The sequence below is a fragment of the Osmia lignaria genome, chromosome 14 (assembly GCF_051020975.1).
Source record: "Osmia lignaria lignaria isolate PbOS001 chromosome 14, iyOsmLign1, whole genome shotgun sequence".
Lineage (NCBI taxonomy): Eukaryota > Metazoa > Arthropoda > Insecta > Hymenoptera > Megachilidae > Osmia > Osmia lignaria.
In genome coordinates this window covers 9,600,172-9,624,834 of record NC_135045.1, presented here as the reverse complement: position 1 = coordinate 9,624,834, position 24,663 = coordinate 9,600,172, and the positions used below count along the sequence as shown (strand labels likewise).

The window sequence follows — 24,663 nt, the reverse complement described above, 5'->3', positions numbered from 1 at the left end:
GGTACATCGTGTCCATGTGTGCGCGCGAATACGAGTCTACGACACGTGGAAAGGAGACTTAAATACGTGGCACCGCACCTCCGTAAATCATCGCTGAAGGGAAAAAGAGACGCCTCTATGCGCGGCTAACATAGTTGTCTCGTTGTTTCCTCGGCGAACGTAAACTTTGCATACGATTCCGTTTCGTTTTTGCACCTGCTCCGCGACAAGTTTCTTGTCGCTAATTTAGCAATTTCTATAATTTTCAAATTGCATTAACAACGTAGAAAAATTGGTAACACGTTCAGCAGACCACAAAGGGTTGTCAATGAAACTATTTATCGAGGCCAAACGTGATTGACGGCCCACCTACCTCGAATACGATCGCACAAATACAAATGCAGGATGAATATGCAACGAGAGCTGTAAACTTCACCTCCAGGTACAGTATTTCGTCAGAATTGAATTGCAGATGAAGAAAGTGCAATTTATTTTAAGAACTTCATTAACATATCGCTGGTACGAGCGATCTAAAGTATCGGAACGCCGTATATTACTGTACGAGATGCATTATGTTGAAATAAAATGAATTTATTATGCGCATACATGATTATTGACGGCTGATTTGCTGTATTGCTAAGATAATTATTTCAGCTTGAAATTAATACGATTCTTAGCATTTTCATATTGATTGCTTCTTTCAATACCAATAACAGAAATAATAAGGCATATTTAATTTACAATGCTCGAGGGAACTTATTCGAGGTTTTCTCACACGCGATGGTACACCGATAACTTCCACCCCTATCGTGCAGTTAATGGGGGTTCTCGATTCGTTTCTGTGTGAACGCGAAAATTGTAAGAATCAACCCTTAGGGCCCAGGCGATTACGCTATTTTCGTTTGGAATTTTTACTGCATTCGAAATGAATACTGCATTCTTGTAACTCTACACAGTGTCTCAGAATGAAAGAACTTTCCCCATCTACCAAAGTATTTCCAAATAGTTTGACAGACAAAAAATAAGAAACACGAACAGCTAGGACCAATGTTATTCAAGAGTCGAATCGTTTCTACATCGACAGTGAGAAATTTTTACAACAGTCTGGGGAACCTCTCCAAGGAAACGTGAGGACCCCGACACCGGCGTGCTCGGTCCTCCTGCATCCTGAGGTCCTGAATAATGCAGACCACCTATTATCCCTTCCGGAATCGCGAGTCATCATCTGACCTTCCGTGGCCGCGCGCAAGAATCCACGTTGCACGGGATTCTACCGAGTGCCGTGGGTGTCCTCTCTGTCCCGCGAAACCGGAGGAACGAAGGCGAAAAAACCGGGATAATAATAAAAGTTTGCAAGGGGTTGGTATACGGGGGTGGCGAAGGGAGATAGGTACCGAGTACCGTCGCGTAGAAGAAGGCACGAGAAGTCGTGGGTTATCGCCGCGAACGTGACCGCATAAAAGATCGTAATGTTTTATGTGAACACGTGTATAAGGAAGGTCAGTTCTGTTCCCTCTGTCCTTGTTCCCTTGATTTCTCGTCGGGTCTTCTGGATAGAACAGCCATTGTTCTGCGACGAAGAAAAAGACACTTGTCGTCGTCCGATGTAGCGATTACTGTTTCTTCATCGATCACGAGTCTCTTTCGAATCATGATTCCACTTGATGATGCAATGTAAATTTATGAAAGAAAGAAGATTCGAGGACTCGAAGAAGATCGAAGAAATGAAACTTCAAATTAAGGGATGAAGATCCAAAAAATGTTACTGTTGTCTCATCGATCACGAGTCCCTTTCGAATCATCAATCTGCTCGATGATGCAATGTAAATTTAGGAAAGAAAGAAAATTTGGGAACTCGAAGAAATTTGAAAAAATACGACTTCAAATTAAGGGATGAAAATCCAAAAAAAATTTGAATGCATTTTTATTTTAAAAATAGATGCAAAGTTGGTGGACGAATGGAAATCATAGAATTCTGAATGACTAAGTCGAGAATTGCTCACGATGGATTTCGGTGCTAGAACGGCACGGCGAGCGTGCACGCGCCACAAAAGGATCGCGAGGAGCGTGCGCGCGAGATTCGCGCCAGATAGAAGTCGGCGTTGTCGCGCGGCTCCGACTGACGTACAAATTGCCGGACGGCTACTTAAAACGAACAAGTGTTCATTACCCACCGCGATAACTTTGCTCGCGTCCGCGAGACTCCGCCTCGTAAATTCAGCCCGAAACCGGACGACTAAATACGAAGAAACGTGGCTGGTATTCTCGACCGTTTAATCCCAGCCACTTTGTCACCTCGCGACCTTACCTGTCTTCCTTCACCGCAGCACCGATTACGTTCAAGTTATTGTAATTGTGTTCGAACGTGTTCGTGGATTTCAAGGAATTTCCATGCACTCTATTACATCTCATCAGTGTCCTTATTCGGTGGATGCTGGCCGAGCGTGCGAGTTACTGAAATCGTTTTAACATTTCCACGACCATCGCTAAAATAATTACACAAACAACCGTCGTTGGGTCGTTTCGAACCGACACCTTACGATTCGAATACCGTGAAATTGGAATTTTGATTTTCAGATGCCGTCATTTTATTATAAATTAACTTCTTTAACATAGTTAATTAATGAAACTTTGAGCGTCGATTTTAAAAACGAATGAGATTATCTTAAAGTGGTAAGTTCGATATTTTTGCAAAATATCCTCGTTTCGTTCGTGATCAAAGGCGAGAAGCTTTCGCGTTAATTGAAACGGTGATCGTAAATTTTGTTGGCGTGTAATTAACGCGAGAGTCGCTTGTTAACGTTTTAAGCAGCCAGCAACAATTGCTGTACCTTTAGCTCGGCTATCGACGAGGATTACAAGCAATTTGCTGGCTTTGTTTCGAGGCAGCCTGAATCATAATCGCGTTTCAGTATCGTCCAACCGTTCGTGAGGAAGATAGCGGGGTTGCTTGCTATCTGAGACTGCTATCTCGGTATTTATGTCGAAACCGTGACCCCTGTGACAACGTCGACGTCACGAACATCCCTTTTTCGAGAGACCAGAGGGGAGATTAGCGTTCAGTGTAGTTGAACGTGTATATTACGTGGCAACAGGTGGAACGTTTGCAAAGATTAAACTGAAATTTTTGCAGCCAAAGGAAATACGAGTAAAGATATTCTGGAGTGAAAATATAATTTACAATAATTTGCAAAAATATCCTTAATTGGCTACAATAATAACCGTCTAAATGAAAATTGAAATGTTAATTTAAAAAATCGCTAATCACTTCCAGTAATGATTATCTCCATAACAAATGAAACAGCGCACACAAAGAATAATCTAGCAGACTTCCTTTCATGGTAATTAATCTAATGAAGCAAGAATTTCATGTTAAATACTCCTATACTGCACGTAATTGTTGATGAGAGGCTCGTTCTAGTGGTTTGACGTAATCAAGGTCTCGTTTAATGGTCTTACGTAATATTCTCGAAAGATGAAGATTAATTACACCAAAATACAGACTGGTCCCTAGGTTTTGTTATATTCTTATTTATTAAAATGTTTACGAATTCTGTTAGAAAAAAAATTTATTCAAACCTATACATTATTTAATTTCAAAACCCCTATTTGTATTATTATCTTTAATTCTTCCTTGCTTTATCTCCAAGTTAACACATAGGAAAAAAGAATCAGCGTAATTTACAAAACCTTTTTACAAAATCAATTACGCTCGTGCCTTAATGAGTGAGTAACTCACTTAGCGGAGTTAATTAAACGCAAAAAATCTCTTCTAGCAGAATCATCACTTCACAATCTCGACGGAACGTCTCGAGCGTATAATGGACTGTTTATTGAACCCACAATGGTTCTGCTAACAGACATTACAGATATTTGCATTAAAATTTACTGAATCATTCTCCATCAGTCTAGAACCCTGCTCTAATATCTTCGCGATGCTATTAAAAAGATTGGTCCATTGATCAAAAACGAACTCGATACCAGAATCGTTAGTCCAATCACGTTTTTTCACTTATAGAACAGGTTTGATTACCTAGCAATATTAAAAATTCATTTTTTTTTTTACTAGTAACGTATTCGAACAATGATAGAAAAAAGATCAAATAAGAACAAAGTCAATTTAAATTTTTTATTCTATAATTACCTTAAGAAGAGCGATCAAGGTTCCAGTAATTATTACACAGTTATTAAGACGAATATAGAATGAGGACGATCAAATTATAAACACCTGTGTCTTTCGACACAGGTGAGAATTTCAATTGAAACTCGACGATTTAAGAAGGTTCACACAATAGCTGACACACGATAGCATTCAATGCGCATATGATGTACATATGTTGAACAGGTCTAACCACCTGCCGCACATATTCCCTTTGTTCCTCGCGAGTTTTCTGTCGATATCCGACGAACGACAAAGGCAACAGGTTGCACGTTCTTCGAACACGTTCGACTGTGTCCAAATGTTTATTACCATGTTCTGCAACCTGCGACTAGCTGTTTATGTTCTCGACTATGTTCACCAACGAAAGAAAAGCGGTTCCCACGAATGGAACTGATGAAAATTTAGAGAAGTTTGTCGGTTAAACGTGATTTAATGGCTCGTAAGGTTAATTCGTTGTACGGAGATTGTAATTAACACGTTAAATGCCGCAGTGGAAACAGCCTTATATGTTACAATACGCTATAATTGAATTATTTTCCAGTTAAATCTTTCTACCTGTTGCCATAGAAATTTAACGCCATTTAAAACATACAAATTTTCTTTTAAATATTAACCAGGTGAATTTGTAAATTTGTGTGTATTCTCATTGATAAATGATCTATTTCTCTATAAAATTAAATTCTTCTATTCAATAAAGTTTCAATCACTATGGAAACACAGATTGCTGTCCATTGAATTCCAAAATAATGGTGTTTCGTTGATCGTCGTGAAACGGCCAATTCATTACATAATTACCAATGAATTATACGTGTTCAGTGACCGGAGTGTCCTCTGCGAATCATCCCGCCGGAAACGGATACACGCTTCACGAAAGACGACTACAAGTGAAGCGAGCCGTATACGTGCAGACACGACGCAGTAGTTGCGTCCGTGTTAGTCGGACGTGAAACACCTTTCCGCAAGTAGAAAAATTAACAACGAACATAGTCGAAATAATTCAAGTAATTTCAATATGAAAATGAAAACTTTCTTATGCACGAACAATCGTTAGGACTTTAGTTAATTTTCAAAGCGATTTAGGAACACTCGCGATTAAAGCTGCGGTAGCAGTTCGCGATTACGTGTCGAAGATTGCATCGTTCCGGCTTCTCGTTGTATAATGGACCCGTGATCTTCCATTAAATCATACACGGAGCGGAGAGGAAACCACGAGTGCATTTTCAGATTGCACGGTGTCGAAACATTTGATGGTCAATCAAGTTAAAACGCTTCGTGAAAGGATGGTTAATGGGAGCGCCTATCGATGCACTTTTCACTTATGAAACCTTTCAGGAAATTTAACTTTCCAAATCTAGAGGGTAAAAATTCGTACACATTGACACCATGTCTTAAGGCTGTTCTACAAGAAACCAGTACAGCACCGAGTGTTTGTTTAAGGGCCTTCCGGTGGCATCGATGAAGTTACGCGTGCGATTACGTGTCGAAGATGCTATCACCTTGAACGTGGTTACATAAGGTCCCCAGGGATGCACAATAGGGCCCCGATGTTCCATTAAATCGTATGCAAATACCTGGAGAACAATGGAACGCGGACGGTCGCGGATCGACGTTGGCGAAAAGTCAGTGGTCGGCTGCCGGAACGCTTCCTGGATGTGGCAACGGATCCTGAGGATCCATGAAGAAGATCCCAGGAATTTGAGATCGTACCTTAACCCTCCTCTTGCGGTGTACTTGAACGTTGAACGTGTTCATATCGAAGTTATCAAATTATCAATAATCAAGAGGAAATACAAAACAGATGAAAATTATTTTTGCAATAGAAATCCCGTTAGATACACTTTACAGGCGTGACTGATCGAATATAAATCATGAATAAATTGCTCAGAATAGCAGAGAATTAATTTCTGGCCAGATGATTTAAGGCGTTGCCTGTATTCTGAGTAATTGACGTCTCATTTCTGTGCCCAGCCTTCTTGACAGCGACAGAAATTCATCTTCCCTTCGAGAAACACCACTTCGTTGTTTCCTGGTAACGGAATTCGAAGCGCTTCTCCGCGAGCACGCAATCGATCATGGGCATTGGACATGTTCGTTATCCTTAACAACGGTCGTGGGCGAACCATCACTGAACTTCTACGAATCATATCCTTTCTTCGTTCCTTCTCTTAAAGACCGTCTTTGGAGTCCAGGATTCAAGTTACTTTATATTCTTATTGTTTGTTTAAAAACACAGATATATACTATGAAGAAATATAAAATCTTGGAAATCTTTCAGAATCTTTAGAAAACCTTCAAAACATTTCAGGCATCCAAATTTACTTTATTGATATATAAAGATCTTAAGAATTTATGAATTAAGAATTCTACATTCCTTTATATATCCAGCAGTAAAGTATTAAAAATTTCATTAATGGATTATAAAAATTTTCAGAATTTGCCAAATAAATATTGTAAGAATTATTGTCAATCTTCAAAACATGAAATTTAAAAATTTGGAATTCGAAGATTTTCAAAATCTCTCGAGAGTCGCAAAGCATCCAAATGAATTGATGCCTTCGTACCCTGTGCAGAGGGAAGGCTAAACATTGTGTTATTTCTTTGGTCGACAGATTGTAATATTCATAAATCGTTTCATTTAAGCGTCGAACATTTTCTAATCATCTGTTCCGTGGCATTCGAAGCATCTTGCAGTCAGCAAGGAACGATGAAAATACCAAGGATCGTGGTTCTGCGTAGCAACGTCCTTCTTTCTACCGAAGGTAAACGGGCGAACCAACGATCACGATCAAGATCATTGACTTCTCACGAATGTAAAGCGATCCCCTGAAAGTACCCGTACACTGTCGGTGCGATCTTTCGTCCGGATATCACGTGGACACGGAGAAAGGAAGGAGTTATCAAAGTCGTGCATCGCTGCTACGTCACGAACTGGCTCACACAGAATTCTTTCTATCAGGCCAACGTTCTGCTCTTCTTTTCCATTTTTTATTTTCATGCCGTTCCATTCTCCGAAATAAAAATTTCAAGATCCCTAAACCACCTAAACGCGTGTCATTTCTTAAAAATATGAACCTGTTTGATCAGTTATCTTCAACATAATTAACTATCACCATTCCTTTGGCATCTCTTTCAATTCTCGTGAAATCTAAAGAGAATCGTGAGATCTAAACAACTGCACGAGCTTGATCGAGTCATTTACCAGTACAGCTATAAAACTTACGAACTGATAAAACAAATAAATTGTGTTTCGAGAAACGTAGCAGCAGCGATCGAGAGAAAGGAGAACGACTTTCTGTCTTTGCTGAATGATGAAACTCGCATTCAAGGCCACTCTTCAAGATCACGGCCACGTTGTTGTTGCTGGACAATCGCCATCCGTTATTGACCGCCTTGCAAAGTCAATGCCCATCGAGCAGACGCCAGTGAAAGAAAAGGGAAAACGGTAACACCGAGTTTCCCTGAATTACAAAAAAGTAGCGTTACGATTTATTATCAATAGTTTGCAGAAAATTTCTATTACCGAATAAAAATACAATTGGTATCAAATTATAGACAATGATTAACCTTTGAAACGAAATGGAAAAATATGTAAGTGAGAAATGGTACCAGGGTGAATGAATCGAACGTTAATGGAGACTAATTTTTCCTGGCCGCACATCCCACGAACGCATCCTCCCACCGAGTGAGACAAAGCCTGTAAGGATAAGTATCGTTACATGTGCCAAGCCACAGGGATAGTCATAATGTAAGCATTGAACCGACGATGGTGCCTGAACCGTCCATTGTATTCCGCAGCCGGAGTCACAGGTTCGGCTAGCCTTGAAGCAGTGAACCTCCCAACGCGACAAGATGACGCATTGTTACAATGCGCGGCCCTATACTTGCCCTTTAGGGTCACGCAGAAAATCGCAAGGGTTAAGAGGTATCTACGTCTGTACATCTACGTACACCCCCGGAGCCGCACGAAGCGACCAGTGTTCGGATTTCGACGACACCAGAAATCCGCGTTTATTCCGCATTAAATATCCGGACTACCAAGAAAATTATTGTAAATTGATAAATCAATAAATTCAGTTAAGCCATAATTCTTAACAACTAAATTTTTCAATCCTTATGTACAAATCAAATTCCTCATTACCCAGATATATTCAAACACGTAGTTACTCCTCCTCACTGAAATACGATATTTGTTTCCATTTATCCAACAACTCTGCCCATTATTTCTCCAGCAATTTATATTCGGTTTCAAGTTTACACGACGTTCGTCATAAATACTTCAAGAGTAATTTCAACATCATTACCGAATACTTCATCGCTACTCAAGCTGAATGAACAAACATCCTCAAGGAGGTGTCTCAACCTGACAATCTTTTCTCCAAAAGTATCTTTTCTATTTCTGTCGTTATTTATAATTAGAATCTACGGTCAGCTGAGAGGTGTTGAAAAATGGAGAGCAAAGGGGTGGATAAGAAAAGGGAAGGTCCAATGTTTAACAGAAAGTTCGTGGCGAACCTTGTGCCCTGGGGGTGAAAGAAGGTGCTCAATAATGGATATCGATGATGTTGGAAGAGACATCGGCACGTCCGCACGCATTCCGGCAGCCAGTTATAAATCACTGATTCGTATCTCGGTAAGGCCTCCTTAACCAAATGGATGCTACTGTCGATTTGAATTACAGCCCTTAGCCGGCGAGAGCCATTGCCAGCCGACATCGACTCCAAACGGTTCAAAGTTCTATGTAAACTACCGCCCACGTTTACATTCCCTGTCTACCGGAGTGAACAAGAGAGACTAGCTACCCTTCTCGTTCCTCGTTCTTCAACAGTTTCTATGTCCACGGTTCTTCGTCTTCTTCTTCCTCCTCTCTTCGAGTGATCTAAGGAAACGTCTTCGAGATCACGGCAGAGCCAGCGCTGTCGTTCATGACTGCCACGATTTAGAATCGAGGGTGATAGCGATTGAATAAAAGATGAAGGTAGAACCGCGGATTTCGTAAAACTTTGTATCCAGTGAACAGATGCTAGAAAGATTGCTCTCGTGTTCGATTTTTCTTTTCAATTTTAGTGATCGATTGAAATCCTGAAGAAAACTATGTTTGCAGTTTGTTCAAGTTCCGATACGAAAGTTTTTTGAAAATTTTTACACTGCATGTAATTTATAGTTACTATTCTATAATAAAAAAGATTGCAGTTGTAAACACTGTCGTAATTGTCTACTTCTCGCTATTACGTTATTAGCCCAGTGTTATCTACCTGTCGTATCTGCACTTATTTGTCACTGTTATCACTTCACAGTTCAAGTGCTCGCGTCACGAACTGTCGATCAGCAGGAATGTCAAAAATGATCATTCGAGATCGACAGCTGGCCTATCTTTCGAAATAGCAAGTGCATTTTCAAGGTGACTCGTTGCACAACCAACGGCGATACATTAAATCGAACAGCATGTATCGACAGCCTCGGACAAATTGCGACTAGGTTGGTTAGTATGCGGCGACAGCAGCCCAAGTGCCTAGGAATTCCACTTGGGAAGTGTAATTTTAGCCTTTCGCCATTCCCTGGCCTTGTCAACTTACATATCTGAGAAGCATCGCGAAATTTCAAAATTTTTTAACTAAAAAAAGATAAAAATTATTAGACGTTCCAGAGATGAACAGCTGCCTAATTATCGCCTGAATAAAAGGGCGATAAACTTGGCAAAAGTGACTAATTCTGGGAATATCAAGTGAAAGTGACAAAATTAATTACACGTGCAATGAATAGGGTATTATATCGACGACCTTTTGCACTTTTAACACATGATACTTCGTCGGATTGGTTAAGCGAATGAACTTTCAGATTTTCACAACTACGGCAATATAAACAGCTTAATAACAGGGTGTTTATTAATTCCGAGGAATTCCCTGTCGTACGAGCTACGCCCACTACAAAACAGTAAATTCATAAATCATCCTCTTTTTTGAAAAATGCATTTCATCTCTGAATCAACAATAATATAAATAATGCAGACTGATTAAAAAACTTGCAAGTAACATTGGTCCTTAACGGGTTAGCTCCTATGCCTCCTTAATATGCATATACACGTATCTTTTTCTTTTCCCTCCAAACAATTGCTATTATATTATAAATTTGACGCATGCAGTACGAGCCGGAGGTACAAATCTTTCGCGGCAAAGGGGTCAATCATGTTTTTCGCCAACAACGATGATATTGTCCTGCCAACTCGTATGCTGTCGATCTACGTAACCTTGTCCGCCCTCGCAGCGAAAAGTAAAGTCTGAGAATTCAAATCGAAACGTAGAGACTGTGCGCCATTATTCCAAGCAATATGACCTTAAAGGTGCGTATTCACCAACAGCCGTATAAAATATTTTGTTATTAGAAACCCGAGAGCCTCGACTAATGTTAACTTTAAAAAGTATCAATTAGAATTGTAGCCTATGAATAGATTAGGAAGAATACGTGAATAGGCGATTCCTAGGAAAATCGATTTCTGTATTGTTGCGAATTGTTCGCCAGATGCAGTGTAGACGCACCTTAAGCGACAACACACACGCGTTTCTGCATTAGCTGGTGGCAGCAGGGCTGTCGTGACAAGCACGGCTCTGAATCATTCATTCGTCCCATGGCGTTGGTTTCGCAGCGGTGCACCACCGCCCGTTGCACTTTCCTGGTCCTTTTGTCGTCCCCCATATCGCGGTTAATATTGTACGTACACAATGCAACATCGTCTCGGGGCGTAGGTAGACCGCAAAAGGGATAGGCACTCTTCCTTCCAAGGGTTTTTACCTTTCTTCCGTTCCCCTTTATTCTCTACGGGCTCTTTCAGTTGTTCCGACCGTGACGAATTTCGTCGTGCGAAAGTTCTCCTTGCGTACGCTTCGTCGTTTCTTTTCGATGTAAACACGAACGACGAAAAAGTGCAAATAATATCGTGTACCTTCTGGAATTTCTTCACTTCGAATTTTCATAAAAAAATTCAGTGTCTTAGGCGACGGAATTCACTTTCATATTTTTTATTTTGTTACCCATTGTTCGAATAGATTTTTGACCACCTTCGCGCCAACCGTGGAATGAATACGCTTGTCGTCTATCGAACGAAGATGAACGATCCCCGAGCACGATTTATAATTCGTTTCGTCGTAATAATCGCGTTTGTAATTCGCTTAAAGCCACGCCACACGGTAATTACATAATTCAATCACCGTGCATGCATAAATCGTAGTCGGAACAAAGTGCAACCGTGGGAGTGCAAGTGAAACTGGCCTCGTACCGTGAGCATAATTTCAACACGTACCTCGAAAGATGCGTCTAATTTCGTAGTATTTCGCAATCGATTCTCTACATGCAGTGCCTTTAGGAACGTTGCATAGATTATCCATTCTGATCCATGATTCCCGTACCATTCACACGATCATTCTCGAGGAAACTAAGCAAATCGATGGATAAAGGTTGCGTACCGTTTATCCTGTACAATGCTTAGAAAATTTAATTTTCGATGCCTACGATAAGATCAGAATCATTTGTACTTTCTTGACAGCATTCAATTACTGAAATCCTTTATACAATTTTTGGAACTTCTCTTGATGCACAAATAAAATGAATAAAAAGAATCAATACGTCAATGAAGAAATCCTTGAATTTCGCAAAAAGCATCGAAAGAACCAGGTGAATCTCAAGCACCTGGAAGAGAATCAACAAGACCGATCTGTTGAGCAATCTTCAAAGAGAGGAGAACGTCTAACCAGAGAAATTATTGAACTCTAAACCGCTCGACGCACGAGGTACACAAACAGTTGGCTCCTTTCCAAGGTATATAAAAAAACCTCCTTCCGCGAGAAGGTAGCGTGCATTTCAATTTTCCCGTCGAACGTGAAGAAAGAGTACGGAGGGATGTGTACACACGGTCTAAGAGAAAGATTGTAAGAGTCACGGGAACGAGTAGAATGGGCCGTAGGAAGCGGCGCGGCGCTCTCGAGCCTAGTTCTCTAATGTCCTTTTGCGTGGTAGTCACTCGCAGCACGTCCGTCTATGATTCCTCAGCAACATTCTTCGAGCACGGCAGCGCTATAACCGTAGCGAGAGAGTTGCGAGCGACCGGTACATAAGTTTAGCTCCAGCCATTCCCGAGCGTTGAAGAGAAACGAAGCGAGCCGCATACGCGTTCGCCAGGCACCACTATTTCTTTCCATCCTCCTCTTCGTCTCCTCGTCTTTTCTTCCTGTCGTTTTTTCCCATCTCGCCTGTTTCTATCGTCCTGTGATTCCAGCAGCCGGAACTGCCTGTATATCAACAGTGTCGACGTTTTCCTACGTACAGAGAACGATAACGATTGCCTGCAGCACTCCTGAGTTTCCTGAATTTCATCGGTGAAGATTTTGGAAAATTTCATTGTTAAAATTTATAATTCTAACGAATAGTAAATAATGTTAACTCCGAGAGTTGCTTAACAGACGCGTTGAAAGGAGATGCGGTACGACATGGTCAGACCGAGTGGTGTTTATAAAATAAACAGATAAAATTATCCGACGATACGCGTTCCCATCGCTAACGCTAAATCACCTATTGTTCGGTCGAATAAAAATCGAATTCGCCGTTTCTTGCCAGACGTTTCTCGTTACGTTTGACCCGTCGAAACGACCGGGACCTCGCCACGAGCAGTTAACCATTCCATTCGGAGCCTCGAAATTGAATCTGCCTTGCGAAACCTGAATCGTTGGGAAACGAATTCGTTCTCCAGCTGCTTAATTGCTTTCGCCGAATGAATTTCAGATTGGACTAGAACGTTCAGGAAGTTTCATCGACGATAGAGACAAAAAGTGTAATGATCCGGAACGGAAGGAAGTGCGGTAACGCGCGAACGGGCTCATTCACTCGTACGAGCGAGATGATAACTCGGCTCTACGCTTCGCTGGCATTCCCTCGCCTCGGTTAAAGACCCAACCGACTTAACCTAGCCTAACGTAGAGTCACCATAGAACCCTTCCTTCCACCATAGTACGCACACACGGACGACCACCGACGTCCCGGTAGAAAAGGTGCAGCCATTTTGTTATATAACTCGCGCGAGAGGAGGCTCTTTCGTCGGCTAGAAAAACGCCTCGGACAATGCTGCGTACAGCTTCGATCGTATAAGGATCGTCTAGAATGCAACGACCTTTCTCGGACTCTTTGTTCCGTCATCACCCTTGAATAATCATGAGACTCGATGTTTTAGTCAACGTGTTAAACTATCCGAGTCATCGACCAGCATTCTCTGTCTAACTTCCTCGGATCCTAATGGGTGCTGTCTACGAATTCGACAGCTGGTCAGCATGGAGGAGCAATTGTTCGGATCACTACTGTGACCAAACATCCAATCACCGGACCATGAAATTACGACAGTTGAATTCCTTTTTTATTGACGAATCGAGTCTTGATTGAGCTGTGGAATTTTGGAACGTAGCAGTATTTAAGAGAGGGGACATTTTTAAAGGTGGACATGAATTGAAGAAACAAAGGTACCAAAGGAAACCGATAGAACAAAAGAGATTTTACGGCTCATGGGCGCCATCGTGACTCCAGCCACGGAATTTACATCGTCCGCGAAACCGCGTTTCGTGTAAAGCTCGCCGGGCCTCGAAGGGAGGAACGAAAAGGGGAAGAATTCGTGAACAAGTATCGCCGGTCCCCGCTTTGGAAAAGAAGAAGGAGACGGTATAGCGAAAGAAAACAAGGAGAGAGGCGAAGTACGATTCGAAGGAATCGTAAATTGCCTAAAGGCTACGTGGCCATCTGTTCATCCTGGTATCCGCACAAACCATTGTCAGCTATTTTTTCTTTTTCTTCTCTTTTTCCCTTTCCTTGCTATTTACTACGGACCTATAAGGGTTTCCGAGGAGGTTGCCGCGGCCACGTGTTTCTCTTCGCCGGTCCATTGCATTCCCCGAAGAGCCCGGAGCCCGGATGGAAAACAATGCTGGACGGGAAATGAAAAATCGACAGAAATTCTGTAATTGCCAGGCCTGGTATTTCACGTTGGCGCATGCGTGCATCTATTCTGAAACGCTCGAACTCGTGTCACCGCATAGTTTACAACGGATTCACGGGACTACAGCGAGACGCGTCCTTTGTAAACTCGCCACCTTATCGTGGATTCCGTTCCATCGATTCCTTCAGGATAGTTTCAATTGCTCAATGGAAATTTCTTCTTCGTGTTCGAGACGCAATGATTTTATAAATAATTAGGCGGCTCGTTAACGCGTCGATCGACACAGTGTTCTGCGATTCGGAGGAGCAGCTTGAGAATGAAAAAGAAAAAAGAAACGACTGCCGGTCCTCAGACGCGAAATTCCATGACGGACAGGCAATCACGAAAAATTGAACGTCCGTCTCGGCTCGCAGCCTCAATTTAATTCACCGTGGATTCACGCGTTCCGCCGTCTTCTCTTCTTCGCTCGAAGTAGCTGGATACAAAACCTTTTTCTATACCGGAGATTGCCCTTCGGCCTTCGGCCGCCACGAATCTGCATGCGGTAATGACTTCCTCCCATAAACCGACGGAATAATAGAAGCTAATGGTCCCGTTACTAACATGCTCCCTTCAAATTTTTCTCGCTTGTCAAGTCGAGAAATTCAAATCCGAAATAATTATAAGCTGTTGTTACTATTGGTAATTAAATAAAACTCAAAGGATGATCCTTTGATTGACCCTATTGTCAATCTTCAGGGAACGCCTATCCGTTAGGTTGAAAAAACCAGCGTTTCTTGTACCGGACGCGTCCATCTTCCCACGTGTCTGGATGATTATGCAAAGTGTGGAGTGGCCGTCAAAGCGTGTAGGCGCCGCGCTGCACTCGGTGGATTTCAACGTCAACGAATGACGAGTTGCACGCGGTCAGAAAAATTGACGAGTTACTACCGGTATCCACCCTGATGCTTTTATACTCCCCCTCTATCGTGAATGTTATAACAAAAGGAAACTCAACCATCTGTCTCGAAAGTTCACCTCTCGTCGTTTATTTCCTCAGCAAGGAATGTTATCAGAATATCTTAATTGTATGAAATAGAAAACAGTGAGTAAATCAAGAAAGTAATTTTAAGTAATTTTAATCCTCATTCTTGTTTGAAATAAAATTAGAATCAGAATGCCTATCTTCGCTCAAAGTATCTTTTCTTCTGTCAGTCGCATAAATAACAGTGAAAAGAAGCGCAGAAGGAGCCGCACCGTGGCATCGAGCAACGATGTAATATCCCGAAGGCGTAAAATTCGAATGTCATTATCGCGACGGGCGTCGAAGAGCGCGCGTAAAGCTCGTCAAGACGTACGCGTTTCCCGCGATTCGCCCAGCAGGTAGCCACGCGTCGACGGATGATGAGTAGCGTGGTACCTTTGGAAAAATCAACGTGCCCGTAATTATCCTGAACAGAGAAGAGGTAAAGCCGGTCGCGTTCGTTTCCATTACTTGCCGAAGGGAAGGTTCGCGGTACTCACCTTGGCCTTCCTCGTTGATCATTCAAGGCTACTTTACCGATACGGCCGACTTCGCCTCGTGAATCACGCTTACGATCAAAGTTCGTAAAGACGGCGTGCACGTTTCAATTATTCAGTGGGTCATACGCGTAAAGCGGGACGAACGAGTTCGCCACGCTCGATCGGTACGACGAAGCTCGGCTGAACGCGGGGAAAAATATTTGTGCATGAATGAAGCGCGACAAATGCGGCTGATGAAGAAAGGTGTTTGATCGTCGCTAAGCCGCCGTGATGAAGGTGCATTTCGCTTGATTTATCGGCGGAAACGGGGATAAAAGAAAATCTTGTTCGACGAGTATATTGACGTGTCACGATGAGATGGGCTGAAAGTTGTTTAACGTTGCGCACGCCACGCTGCATTTGCCGAAAATTGTCAGGGATTCGGTTTTCGGTAAATCAGTAAATGATTTTGTTTTTGTTGTACCCTTGTTCACTCTATTCGACACACTTTCGTGGACGTATTTAACGATGTCATTTATAAATGTGTAAGTATGTGGATTAATGAGAAATTCCTGTGCCATATGTGCGTCGATTAATTAGAAATTTTTTATTTGAACTTTCAATATGTCACTTTGCATTCTTAGTGTAATAATAATTTAAACCTAGTGCATTTTGAAGTGACGAAGATCCCTTCTTTGCATTTCACTAAGTTACACTCACTTTTCTGGGAATCGCTCTGATCATCGAATGACTCATTTGACAATATTTTCTTGGTACACCGAAGCCACGTCAGGACAATTTTAGTACACCATACGATATCTTTTAGTATCGTAAATGCAATAGGCGATGGCCGATTTGCCTCGTTTTCTAAGGAATAATTGCAAAGGTTTCATTCGAAGCACTTCTTAAGAAACTCACCTTGTAATATATTTGCATTCGAATCGCGGTGTCTGATCAATCGCAATAATTGAATTTATCATCTAATGGCAATCTCGTACACCTGCCTTGTCCCTTCAGAAGAATTCCATTTACAATTTTTATTGCTGTTCAATTATCCTCGTTGCAGCTGCCTCAAGTGCATCGACTGCATCATACGTGTTCTTAATTTCTTTACATGGAACTTCGATGTAAACTCGCTTGAATTTTTATTTAACAAAAGAAAAAAAAATTGCAAGCATACCAAAGGCAGCTCGTATAATCAGGAATTCCCTGAGGACAGTGGCAGCGAAGTTCGCAGACTCTGGTAGTCACGTCGGGCTATGCCAAACTCATCATTCAGCTTCATGTATATTTAAATGACACCTCGTGGCCACCTGATTCAATTTTCTTTCGGCCGCTACGTGCAAGCCATTCGTTACCATCCGGCCAGCCACGATTTCGCTTTCTTGCCTTTTGCATTTTATGGAGGAGCCGAGATAACGACGCGGCACTTATGTCAAAGGCAGTGGCGCGAGGGACCCAGAATCCGCGAGACGGGGCCCGATTATTCCGTCCGGACCCTGATCAATATTCCCGTCGCGACGCTGCTTTCCATGTCGTCGATCGACGGCTTTTACACGCGCACGAAATCCAGAAGTCGCCGCCGGGACCGAGAGCTTCCACGAAGAAATAAGACCTCTCGTTGAAAGCGTGACGCTTTTACCGAAAGCGAGAGGACTATCCGGATCGCGAAGGACGTCTACTATCTTGGACGTCGTTTTCTTTACCAAGACGCGTCATATTCTTGAATTCGATTTGGATAGAATGGTTGTCTGATGGATTCGTAAATAGATTGATAATGGAAAGATAAACAATCAATTTCACTGAAAAACATTCTTCGGATACTTCACCCTTTCGATTCGATTCTAAACGCTGTCCATTCACCAGCGCCTAAATCTATCGAACACCGCTTGACATGGCTCGCGTGCTCGATTTTTTATTCGGTCAACCATGACCAAGGGATTTCGTGGGTTAATCCGACGTCCATCGGATTCGACAAAGCGGTTCGAAGCTTATTTAAATGTCCGCATCTGTGACGGGAGTCGGCCTTAAAGTCCGTCGAACCTCATCGGCGAACGGACCCTTCGGAGACATAAAGGGGACGTAAAGGGACACCCGAAGACGTAACGAGACGCGTAGAAATAGAATGATATAAATACAGATGCGATAGAAAATTCGTGAAACCTAAAGTGACAAAAAAGAATGATCTTTACGTAATACCGACTTTCTTCGGACAGTGATTCATCGTATGTAGTTTTTAAAATACTTTCAGACTTCAGAGAAACATAATAAGGGTCAAGGATCATAATCCTGAGATGTTCTCCTAATTAACCTAAAGACAAGCAGACACAATTTATCTTCAGGTATATCTTTCATTTGTTTAATATGATAATTGATTTCATGGCCGATGATCCGGAGATAAATCATTCAATGATCTTTCCTGGATACCCTATTCTCTTATGCTATCAGATATAAACCATTGGCAAGATGAACGGATAAATCTACTACCTGGAATTATCAGAAATGCAATCCAAGGTTTATTCAATCATCCTTCTGTTTAATCAGCGCTAAATCTATTGAAGAATCTCACTTGCTACCCTAAATATAATATCTTCTTTATTCTACTATATTAAATTTGTGATGCTAGTCATCAATGACCCCCCTGTGTCCAACGCGTTAACGATGTGCCTCGCGTAAAAATGTCGCGTCGAAAGGACCCTCCGTTGTCGCGGTGTCGTTTCCTTTTTTTTCCACGGTAATCGGTTACCGAAGGAGAGAGGATTTTAGATCGGGGATCGGTGAGCGGCACCCTCGTCTCCACGGAGCAGCGTAATTTCCACAAGTTGGACGACGTAGCAAAAAGCTTGAAAGATCTACCCGCGTGTGTCGTTTTGCGGCAACCGTACGCCAGCGACAGAAGTGGTCAATGCCAAGAGTGTCGTTCACCTTCGTCCACGCTGCGTGCGGCAACCTCAACCTATGCCGTGTGTATACCCTGACGAGGGGCATAGGAAAAGAGGGACGAAGAGACGGCCGGAATCCACGGTGGTTCGTTTGCGCGTCATGACGTTTAACTGGCTCAAGAATGCGTGGCACCGGTACGGCCGAGGAAACGACCGCAGAAAACGTGTGAGCGAAAACGCTGCCTCAAATTCTGACGGTGTCCTCGGTTCCCGAGTTATGGGACACATGCGTGCTTGTCGGACGGCGGTCAGCATTTTTTTTTTATTCGACGAAACAAGAGACAGATTCGAGGGAAGGTATCTTGTACTTCGGTGATGCAAAGTTACACTCAAGTTTGGAGAGAGAGTGTTGCTTTATTTTTAGGACATGCCTCGATGTTGGACCTGGTTTGAAAATGAATGAGGAAAATTGTAAAAGGGTTGATGAATTCATGATCTACAGTTTGCATTCTCAGGCACGTATTAATGCGGACGTGTTATTACATCCTTAGGCGCGAATTCATTGAAGGATACTCAAAAATATTGATTTCAATTTGACTCCGATGTCTGCCTCATTCTTCATTCATTTTTTAACAAGCGTCAAGTTAGATACTTGGAGACATTTCAAACAGCCGTGCCGCGGGATCATTTATATTCTGACACTGCAAAATCGTACGGACAACCCTTCACGCTCTAGCAGCTCGTACCTTTTCACGATTGCTTGTCCGCCTCGATAATCATCTCTGTATATGATGTACCGACCAACATTAAACCATCCTCCTATCGATATTCGAGTTCTCAATGAATCTTAAACGATTATCCGAGGCAATCACCTATTATAAAAATTCACAAATTTGATCTATTCTGAATACAAACGAAAATTTGTCAGGACTAAAATGAAGAATCAAAAAGGTTTCTGTCTTGAATCTTCTCGATATAGCTTTCGAGCACTACGATCGGTACATCAATGATCGTCCTGGCGTAAAGATGTACACGTAGGAAGAAAACGTCGAGGAGAAACAGAGCGGAGCGAAGAGGGAAGCTGACGAGATGCCGCGCTCAACGCTCGGAACGGTGACAAGAAAAGCAGCGAACGCATTTATTTTAATTGGAGCCAGCGTGGCTGTACACGCGTGCCGGCTACCGCGGCGCAAGGACGCGAACGTTTCTTCTGCTGTCGTCAAGGCGGAGGATAATTTAAGGATTCATTGTAAGTGTGACGCCCGAAACGAATGGCTTCTCCTCGTCATCGAGCCCCGCAGGGACCTGGGAACCGGCATCCCTGAAGATTCGATCAAAAACAAAACTACGATTCCATTTCAAAAAAAAGTGCAATTGCGAAATGCACATGCACTTCTGAAAATGCAATCTTCCTCTTTATGGATTGAAATTGACCATTTTCATTTAAAGCGTCTCAAGATGAACATAACGAATATGATAACGTAATGATCAGTGAGAATTGTCGTTCGACTAATTTAGAGATAAAATGTCAGGACGTTAAGACGTTTCAAAGAGAGCAGAGTGTTCACCAATCTGCTAACAAGTGCGATCGTTTCGCAAGGAATTGCGGCGTTGTACGAGGAGTTTAAGAATTTCACGAGAATACCAGGAGGGTATCAAAGTGCTCGTAACACGTTAACTATTGAGGCTGATTCTCAATAATGAGTGCTCGTGACGCGGGAGTAACAAGAAACTCGGGGCGAGTATTTACTTTTAATTGGCGCCGCGTCTGCCGGAATCGCAAGACCGTGAGGTTTCTTCGTACAGTGAGGATAATTTATTTCGTTCTATGCGACAAACTGGTTCTTACGCTTTTGTGAAAAACGGAATGGTCCATCGAATGTTTCGTTCCTCGGATTCTCTTCGCGTCTCCCAGATAAAGAAACAATGAGCGGTGTGAGTGCTTTGAAAAAATTGATTATTTAATTACGGACACTGATTGCAATCAAAAAGGAATGATCGATTCGATGCAATTTCACGATCCTAAATTTATGCTCGATCGGTTTACCTACAATCACTTCATGCCGCGTCGCATCCTGATTACCCAAGAAAATTATGTAACTCCTCGATCGATTCTCAGTTTCAATCTGCTGGCGAACCAGTGCGTTCACCTGTGCGATAAATTTCCCTCTCGGTAATTGCGCTCGAATTTAACGTCCGACAAACGATCCTGTAACCATCGCGTGGTTGTTCGAACACATTTGGGACCACGGATTAACGCTTCGCTTTCATGAATAATAAATTTAAGAAGAGATCTTCCTCGAAGCAGAACCATGAATTTTTAAGTTTCAGAATTTCGATGATGCTTATTATTTGTTAAAATTTCCTTCACTTTCAGTCACAATAAATTCAATTCAAGAGAGCTAAAGTAGTCATGATACACATAGGTACGCTGTTTTGCCGTTGATCTTTGTTTTCCATTTTTCTTTCTTTTTTCATTCCGCCTCGAAGAAGTCAGTCATGTGCATGCACGCAGAACGTAAGAGGAACAGCACACAGATAAGGGTCTCGTAAAAGGCACCATTAATTCAACGCGGCGCATCGCGCTGCAGCTAGACGGCAAGAAGCGGCTATTAAAGTGATTACAGTGGTGGGTACCCCTGTAAAGCAATTATTACGGGGCTGAATTTACATTTATTCATTGCGTTCAAGGATCAAGAGCTCGTGCATCGTATAAGCTTGATACCTACTGGCTAGCGATGCCTCATCCAAACCTTCGGCTACCTTTTTTCCTCTTCGCATTTTTATCCTTTCAGGGAGAATGAGAAGAGGGTTTTATATGGAAGATGAATTTCCAGACAAAGGTTATTACATAAAAAGAAATAAAGTTATAATTCTTGAATTCGTCTTTGTCTCTGATTTCTCTTTGCGCTGAGAGGTTGATGGTTTTCTGAAGACTTACATAACCATTTCTGCACACGAAATTCCTCTGGTAATTGATTCTTCCTCGTAAAGAATACACTACCGAGTTTAGTGCTCACTGAAAACATTCTGCGCAAAGAGATCGTACTCTTCCGCGTTCAAACGCGTCATTAATGCTCGTAAAAACCGTCTAAAAGCCGACGAAGCTGAAAGGATCTCGTGACGAATGATCGATTTGACTACTAACTGATGGAGAGTGACGTCAGAGTGATTAAATTACCTTTGATGGTAAACGTCAATCAAATTAACAGTGGAGGTATTAGTTTCATAGCGTGATCAATAATTAACACTATGATGTCTAACTTTTATTCAGTGGTATGATAGGTGTTTCAAAGAGTATCACAACCTTGATTCTTAATTACCTCTTGGAATTTCAGTAATAATTATCACAGCTCTAAGAATTTAACATAGAAAGGGGTATCATAGTTAATTACTCAGAAGGCGGTTAATTACAGAAGCATTAAAGATATTTGTGAACTTATTATTAATTACTAAAATAAAATTCTATCAACTTGTATTAAAAATATTGCAAGAATTCACAAAGATTATTAACTCTGCTTGTTTCCTTAAGTGAAAAATCCAAGAAAATGTTGGTACACCAACCTACCATTCTTGCGGCACTAACGAGGCATCCTGTTTCAAGAAGGCAACAAGGTTCACGCCTGCGTGTCGTTATCAGCGACTGATAACCTCGGTGCACCTACCGCCGGTACCGCATTTCCGTGGACATTATCAAACAACCATCTGCGCACCGTTTATGCTTGCAAACGCGTCTTATCCCCACGTACGAGCGGTTACAACATACGCAGAGAGCATCATGGTCAAAGACGAATCTAGATACGAGAAGGGCCCGCGGCATAGAAAGCTCGACGAAGCATCCCAGCCAACAAAAGTTTCCGTCTATGCAAATTTTACGTCCCACCACTATATGCACCGTAGCCGTCCGGCTGTCACGATAATCACGGTACACATTCCGACTTCCGGTGCAACGTGGTAGCTGATAAGTTTATCTTACTACCTTGCTTGATACTATTTTCACGTGTCTCGCTATTTGCAATCGGCAATAATGATAGTAACATACGAACAGGTACGATACAGGTTGTCGAGGACCATAAGTGTAAATGTTTAAAATATATAACGAAAGAGGAAAACTTGGAGATCTGGTTCTGAGATTTAGAAAATAAATGATTGCAAATTTGCATCATGAATCCTTAATGAGCAACCTAGCGTTAAGATCGTTTTCGAGTCCTCTCCTTCCAAATCGATTTCTAAGCAAGCAACCCTGCACTACGTGTTCCTAGATCCTCTAAAGTGTTCTTTGCCCGTGGTAGATGAGGGTATATTGCATTTGCGTGTTTCCCTCTCCCCCTGCTACCGCATATCTGCATTTATCACCAACTTTTCCGAGAGAATTCTGTCCCTGGCCTGTGTTTAGGTGCATCGTGCACAGCTCTCACCACGAGCGGCATGAGGGTATGGTAAGTCACGATGAGCCCGACGACGATGCAACGGAAACCGTATCGGTGGGATATGCGGGTCGTGCGAAAGTCGGGCTCGATTTGTCGATGCACGAGTCACGAGCTGCCACGCGAGTTCAACCTACCGAGTTGCATCCAGTATCCAGGTTGCATCGGTGTCCGGTGCACCAATAAGGTGGTACACGGGTCGAGTGTACCTCGAGGCTTCTGCCTTTTAATTTCGAACAAGATTTGTACGAAATCTTTTATATTTTCTTCTAAGTTGATTCAAATGGCGAATTGAAAAATATTATCTTCTACATATGCAACAGGTAGATTTGAACACAGTCTTTAATTAAAGAACGAGCTACGTAGATTGTCTCTAATGAAGCTAGAGCAATTTATCGAAAGATACAGTTCAAGATGCACTGCAATTTCTCTGTTGCTTCTTTCGATTAAAGTTGCACCGATACGACGACCGCGTACGAAGATAAACGGCGATCTAGAGAGAACCTGCCGTGCACTCGCGTAGTCGATCGTGTGAAAATCGATGGTCGACCTTCGATCGGTTCGTTAAACCATCGCTGCTGGTACACGCGACAAAATGCAACTGGACGAGCAACACGTACGCGATGAACTCGTATTTATACTCTCGTTTGTAAAATAATTTGAATTATCGCAAATATTGTACTATTTTCGAGTGATTTCAATTTTTTCTAAATTACCTAGGTACTTAAAATTTGATAGCATAATCTCTTATCGAGTTCCTAGGCTTTCACGATGCAACTGCTTGCAGTTAAAGTTGATAAATACTTCCGGGTGGAAACCGGTATGCACCTGACCTCCTCTGATGTCTATAAATGCACTAATGGTGAATAGAGACTAGACTTGCCTCCTCTTGTGAAAAATACTCTCTATAGCTCCTTACATGAGTTTTACTCTCAAATGTGGTAGCAGGTATTAATTTTATCAACTCAAATTTTCATTTAAAAAATTAGTAATATACAAAATTCAGCTCATTATTTGCTAATACACTCGTAGTCTAATGTTTTCATGAATTCAGTATCGATTCCTTTAACCCCGGTCGATTTCATCAATAGCTTTGCAGATCAGAAGCACGCGAACGATCGCTACTTGAATAGAAATCAGTTTCTCAAGAGAACGATAAATGGCTTCGAATTGAATCTCAACGAATCCGATGATCGCGACAGCTATCGTTTCGAATCGTCGATCGATCATTAGAAGAGAATAATGATCGGCTGTGAAACGACAAAAGGCAACCCATCATTTGCAACATTATGCGGAATACTTAATTAACCGTGAGGTATGCGGGTTGTTCAGCAAAGTAAAAGATAATTCGGTAACGAACGTCGTCGGTTAGGTGGTTGCAGCAATCAGACACAAGGCCAGCCGGGATTTTCACCTGCGACTAGCTGGAATAAAATCGACAGAGACGCCGCTAGGTAAAAGGAAGAGGGATCGTGAAGCTCGCGGTTTGCAACAATGCTTGTCTAATTATGGAATTAACCGAGCCCGCGATTAATCTTGCGATACTTCTACCAACTGATGACATTGCCGGCTCGAGTTAATTAAAAGGATTGAAATTGGCTGTTAGTTAAACGATTGAATATTGTATTAGGATAAATTATACCGCTGAAGAAATAAGAAAGCAATATTTGTTCAATACGAACTTTAAACACCTTTTCTACCGTGCAAATTATTCGTTCCTTTTTAAGCTACCTATTCGCACCTTGAACTTTACGATCCGAAGGA

General features: G+C 42.0%; 1 protein-coding gene across 1 annotated transcript in view; it reads right to left on the bottom strand.

The window, feature by feature from the left end:
* LOC117605763 (uncharacterized) overlaps positions 1-24,663 on the bottom strand; it is a 146,278-nt gene that overhangs the window by 21,766 nt on the left and 99,849 nt on the right. The gene's annotated exons all lie outside the window — the stretch shown is intronic.